Source organism: Leiobunum rupestre, chromosome 10 (genome assembly GCF_980474605.1).
Source record: "Leiobunum rupestre chromosome 10, qqLeiRupe1.1.hap1, whole genome shotgun sequence".
In the NCBI taxonomy this organism is placed as follows: domain Eukaryota; kingdom Metazoa; phylum Arthropoda; class Arachnida; order Opiliones; family Sclerosomatidae; genus Leiobunum; species Leiobunum rupestre.
The window spans coordinates 25,124,248-25,130,268 of NC_143393.1; the positions used below are offsets into that span (position 1 = coordinate 25,124,248).

Here is a 6,021-nt window from a genome sequence, read left to right on the forward strand (position 1 = left end):
GTGTTAGAGACTTTATTACAGTGAAATAAAAACATGTAGAAATGTATATGAAATAAATTTAAGAAAACTCAAACATTTGACCGACATACCTTTTCTGGTTTAAATCAACAATTTTATTATTCTTTCTTTTCATTTTTTTGTACAACCATTTGTTTTTATATAGATAACCTGAGGACGGCTATAATATGAACATATACCAAAAAAATCGGGAATTAAACACAAACAACCTTAAGTTTACTATTTTTATATTCACACGTCCTCAATTATGCAAATTTTATATTAACATTTCTACTATACATATTTCATAATTAATTTTTACATAAATAATTATTTTTTATATAAAATCGTACAATTCTATCAGAACTTAAACCGTAAGATTCAGGCATATAATTTCCAAAAACACAAACTACATTTGGAGTACTAATATTTATACTCACACAATTATATTTCGTACTAACAATTTCACCATCTTTTAAACTTTCAAATACTGCCAAGTGTTCGTCGCATATTTTTATACTTCTCAAGGTGTTAAAGAAAAAGTGGTTCACACCAGAGCAAACTTTTTTCAATTGAAAAAGCATTTCACTCCCCGAAACTGTCACTTGCTGACAATGTACAAAGTCGGGCTTACGGGATTTCAAGTAATTTAACATCCACGATTTTCCTTCATTTCCATCTTTTCCTATTACAAATATTATTTTTCTGTCTGAGAGAATTAAATGTTCCAATAAACTTTTCTGCCATGGTCTAAGTTCTATATCTTTGTTTATTCGTTTAGGGGTTTTCATTTGTTCCACCCAAGCACTTGTCAAATTTCCAAAAAGATGCGATGGTAGTCCCGATCGAGCAACGGCTTCTGCGCGGACTCGTTGTTTATCAATTTCCGCTTCTACTTTACCCAAGTTTACTTTGTGAGGGCAGTTCTTAATAATGACGTGATTCCGTCTTTCTTCAATTCTTCGACTGATATTGCATTCACTAGTGGTAAATACACGCTTGGTTATAAATTCATATATAATTCTTATAATAGTTTCTAGTGAAGGCTACCAGTAATTAAGAATTAACATTACAACTAAATAATTATATATAAAAATAATGTGATTTCTAAGCTAGCTTTAAAAAAAAATAACCGAAAACAATCTTACTTTTGAAAAATGACTCTTTAATATCAAAAATCGTCTGTCATACTCGGAAACAATTAATTGATCACTAATGTCGTTTCTAATATTTCTTCAGCTTTTAAAGAAAAAAAGAGTTACTCGAGAATGGTAAAATAGTCTATACTTAAATTTAAAGTGCGTTTTAAATTGAAGTGATTCTTATTTTGTATTCCACTTTCACAATGGGAAAAGTGTCTTTCTCAAATGTTGTAGTTGTACTATTGTTAGAACTATTTAAATCCATAAGATAGAATCGTTCAGTACTTTGCTGATATAAAAAGAGGGACTCGTTCAAATGGAAATATTTTTAAACTTCATTTGAATATCATTAGCGTGTAAGTGGTCCATGTACCCAAAATTGAACCGCAAGTTCAGATATGCTAATACATAGAAAATACTATAAAAGCATCTTAACTCTACTTTTAATACATCAAAAAAAATTCCGATATTAAAATATTTCAAAATACTCAATTAATGTACTAAGTTACGTTAAAAAAGAGCCTATCGTAAACACGAATTCCTCCAATTGTTAAACATAGATTCCAGATTAGATGGTGTATGTATGATGGGTAAGACTCTTGTCAGAAAGATGAATTTTTATTTTAATACGTTAAAATAAATTTCGACTATACAAATATAGTTTTCGCATTTTAACTTTAAATATAGACTATTTTACCATTCTCGAGTATCTTGCATCTTGAAATTGTAACGCATACGTGGTTACCATTTAATTTTGGAATACATCGCCAAGCTAAAAATATAAAAATTGATAAAAACTTAAATGGCTACGTCCTCATCCGAGAACAGCGGAGATGGATTTTACATTTTTGGTGGGAACAATCGTTTGTTATAACCATTTTAGCGCGAAGAATCCACACCTGATGTAAAAACGACACTTTTAGCTAGCGAGAGGGGACACCCGCTGTGTCTATTTTACGCGCTGGGGGCAAGGGCCATCCTCTATCTACCCTTTACCCCTTAGGGCCGATATTCCGTAAGACGGATAGCTTTGCGCATCGTAAAAGTGATTGAAAATAATGTTACACGGGGAAAGTGTTTGTCGGTGAAAATAGTTATGAATTGATACACAAAAGGCTCGACCCATTGAACTATTTGGATTTATTTCATAACACCACTCGCACGTGGAAAAAAGTGTTTGACAGATGCCGTAGGGGGCCCATTACTCGGGTTTATAGCTACTGGCTGTTTGCATAACATCATGTCAGATGATTCCACCAGCCCTACCGAATAGGGACGATCCCGCCTTTCCCGTTACTCGCCTTATCGCGAACAATCCTAAAAACGCATTACTAATCGCGTTGATTTTACTTTTAATGGGACTTGTAGAATTTCTATCTCTTTGGTTTACCAATATGGCCGTCGCTATACACATAACACCGCAAAATTTGACTAATCGCGTGAGTCATTGAGTCAACCCATTACGTCATCCTGATTACGTCATCAAATTATTATCGCTATATAAGGGATTCATCCCCGTCATCCATCGGCAGTACACTACAAACCGTTTCTCGAGCATCATGTCTAAACGAAGCTGTGTAGATAACGTTCCTGGGTCTACTAAAATGTCTAAATTTGATCCGACTCAGCGTAACATTAACCCTCGGTATTCACTTTCATCCGAGCTTTTCGTTACTACGGGTTTTACGTCTGAGCTCGATATATCTGTAGCTCTATGCAATAAAATCACACACCAGGTCTTTGAGATGTCTTCGCGCGCCTGGGACGATTTATACGGGCACTGGGAACAAATAAATGATCCACAAAGGTTGCCCTTTCGATCACCGTTCCCGCTATCTGATGCGCTAGTGACCGCCGCCATGTCTGACCAAAAAGAATTAACCTTGCAGAGTACGATATCCGAAGCGTCGGTCGTAATCAAAGCGCCGGAAACTCGAGAATTGGACAGACTCAAATATTTCATTAATTCGCACATTCAACTCCTTAAAGTGAACCAAAAACTCTTTGAATTAATGGGTTACGTTATAACCGATAATTATCGTAAAATTTACGAAATATTGTATAAAGAACCATGTGCACCCAACAATTTATTTCTATCGGATGAACATGAAAGGTATGATACCGTTGTCCGCTACGCGTCCAATTACGTAACAGCATTTAAAATTATTGAAGATTTTAAAGAAACAGTGGCCAACCAAAATATGTTTTGTGTATTTAACTTTTACAATTTGTTTAATATGGTATCTACCAACCATAAATATATTAAAAATAAATTGTTTTATCTTTAAACGTTTTCATCCGCTTAATGTACTGTAACTTTGAATATCTAAATAAAACCTTATAATTTGTATACACTCTGCTCTTTTTTTCCCAAAACACTTTTACCGATGACCGCCCGCTATTTTACGCTACCCTTAGGGGGCCCGAAAGTGTTTGTCGGCGAAAACCAACCAACTCGACATTCACTATGACGGGTAGGCTGTTTGCATAACATCGTGTCACCGCCATAGATAACCTATTGACCTAAAATGGGTTAACACCTTGGGTTTTATGGGTTATAACATCGTAAATCAGCTAACCTTTTGACCTAAAATGGGGTGCCTCCAGCTATTAACTATGACTGGCCCGCTGTTTGCATAACATCGTGTCAGTCCACACCACCTGCGGAATAGGGGCAGATAACCTATCGTAAATCATCTAACCTATTGACCTAACCTATTGACCTGCCGAAAATGTACGCAAAATGGGGCCCCTATAGGGGGTCCGTTTCACACCTATTTAACGGCTGTTTGCATCGTGTCCATAGGGGCAGATAACCTATTGACCTAACATCGTAAATCAGCTAACCTTTTGACCTAAAATGGGGTGCCTCCAGCTATTAACTATGACTGGCCGGCTGTTTGCATAACATCGTGTCAGTCCACACCACCTGCGGAATAGGGGCAGATAACCTATCGTAAATCATCTAACCTATTGACCTAACCTTTTGACCCCGCCGAAAATGTACGCAAAATGGGGCCCCTATAGGGGGTCCGTTTCACACCTATTTAACGGCTGTTTGCATCGTGTCCATAGGGGCAGATAACCTATTGACCCCGTAAATCAGCTAACCTTTTGACCCCGCCGAATATTGCCGCAAAAGGGGGCCCCTATAGGGGCCCGTTTCCCCCGCCCGCAGGTGCCCCTTATCGGCATACGCACTCCCTTATCTCTCCCTTCCATAAAAACTTGTTGAGGTTAACGGTAATAGTTAGTGTAGGGAGCTGTTGGCTCGAACGCGTGGCATGCAGGGCTTGCCACCACCCTCCTACGCATTGTAACCCGGCCACCTGAACTAATGGCTTCAAAAGTCGCATGATGACTTAGGCCTAAGGTGGTGCCTTTGGTATTAGCTTAGCTGATGATGATGATGAAATGTAGTAGAAAATGAAAGATATTTTAATTAAAACATTTCTTAATTTCTTTATTACCTAAAAATATTTACAATATTTACAAATTTTTATATTGTTTAACTTCTTTCATTTTTAAAAATGTAATTGCTTGACTTAAATAAAGCGTGAAAATTATTAGTTTCAAATGATATTTACAAATCTTATCAACTCTAAAGTCTGTTTGTTTTATTTAAAAAATAGGCTTGTTCACTTTCGATTATTTAAACATTTAACAATTTTTATTTAACTATTGGTTATTTAAATAAATACCACTTTTATTCAAATAAATGCTTGGTTGGGTAAAAAACACAATTAAATAAGTTAAAATGATATTCTTTTTACCAACGTTTTTTAAATAAATCGGAAAATTTGTGGATAATAATTAATCGACTGCCGAACACTAGAAGCAATTCTAATTTAAATGCGTATATTTAAATAGGAAAAAATGAACGATTCGATCGGAGGCATATCATTAATTTAACGTATTGAACGTAGAGTAAGAGGCTTTTGTAGTAATTACTACCTATATTTGCATTTCAGAAATCTATTTTAACATATTGAACGCCAAGAAAAGAGGCTTTTGTAGTATTTACTACCTATATTTGCATTTCAGAAATCTATTTTAACATATTGAACGCCAAGAAAAGAGGCTTTTGTAGTATTTTTCCTCCTATATTTACATATTGGAATGTAATTTAACGTATTGAAGGTAGAGTATAGAGATTTTGTAGTATTTACTACCTACATTTGCATTTCAGAAATCTATTTTAACATATTGAACGCCAAGAAAAGATGCTTTTGTAGTATTTTTCCTCCTATATTTACATATTGGAATGTAATTTAACGTATTGAAGGTAAAGTATAGAGATTTTGTAGTATTTTACTACCTATATTGGCATTTCGGAAGTATATTTTAACGTGTTGAATGTAGAGTATAGAGAGTGTTGTAGTATTTTTCTTCCTACGTGACTACACCGGAAACGTCTCTGTGTTATTCGCTTGAGTAATCAAGCCGACTCTGAACATATGTTTTACTCTTTATTCTACGAGGTTTAAACATACACCATTTCAGTACATTCTTAACTTATTCCATACGCTATTTAAAACACATGCGATAAAGATAACGAGGAAACAAGTTAACTCTGAACATATATGTTATGCTCTATACGTGAAGGATATTGTAAGCTTAAATTCATAATGGTTAATGTGTAGTATTTTTCTACCTTTTTACATTTTATAGTATTTCTTTATCTATATTTGTGTGTATCGGAAATGTATTTTAACGTATCGAACGTAGAGTAATTTTTTTTTATATTTTCTTTATATATTTGCGTATCAGAGTTGTGTGTTGTCGTATTAAAAGAAGAAAAAGGAACTTTTCATAGTGTTATTCTACCTATTTACATATCGGAAATGTATTTATATTTTACCGTATTTAAAATATAGGTAAT

At 34.6% G+C, this 6,021-nt stretch overlaps 1 long non-coding RNA gene across 2 annotated transcripts; it reads right to left on the bottom strand.

The window, feature by feature from the left end:
• Positions 1–467: 467 nt before the first annotated feature.
• On the bottom strand, positions 468–4,345 carry LOC149925173 (uncharacterized). 2 transcript variants are annotated; one of them, XR_016476906.1, is made up of 4 exons: positions 1,984–4,345; positions 1,837–1,911; positions 1,146–1,236; positions 468–978 (listed from the first exon to the last, which is right to left on the bottom strand). It is a non-coding gene; the product is annotated as an uncharacterized LOC149925173 (long non-coding RNA). The 2 variants fall into 2 exon arrangements; XR_016476905.1 differs by having other exon boundaries at positions 470–978; positions 1,837–4,345.
• Positions 4,346–6,021: the final 1,676 nt, after the last annotated feature.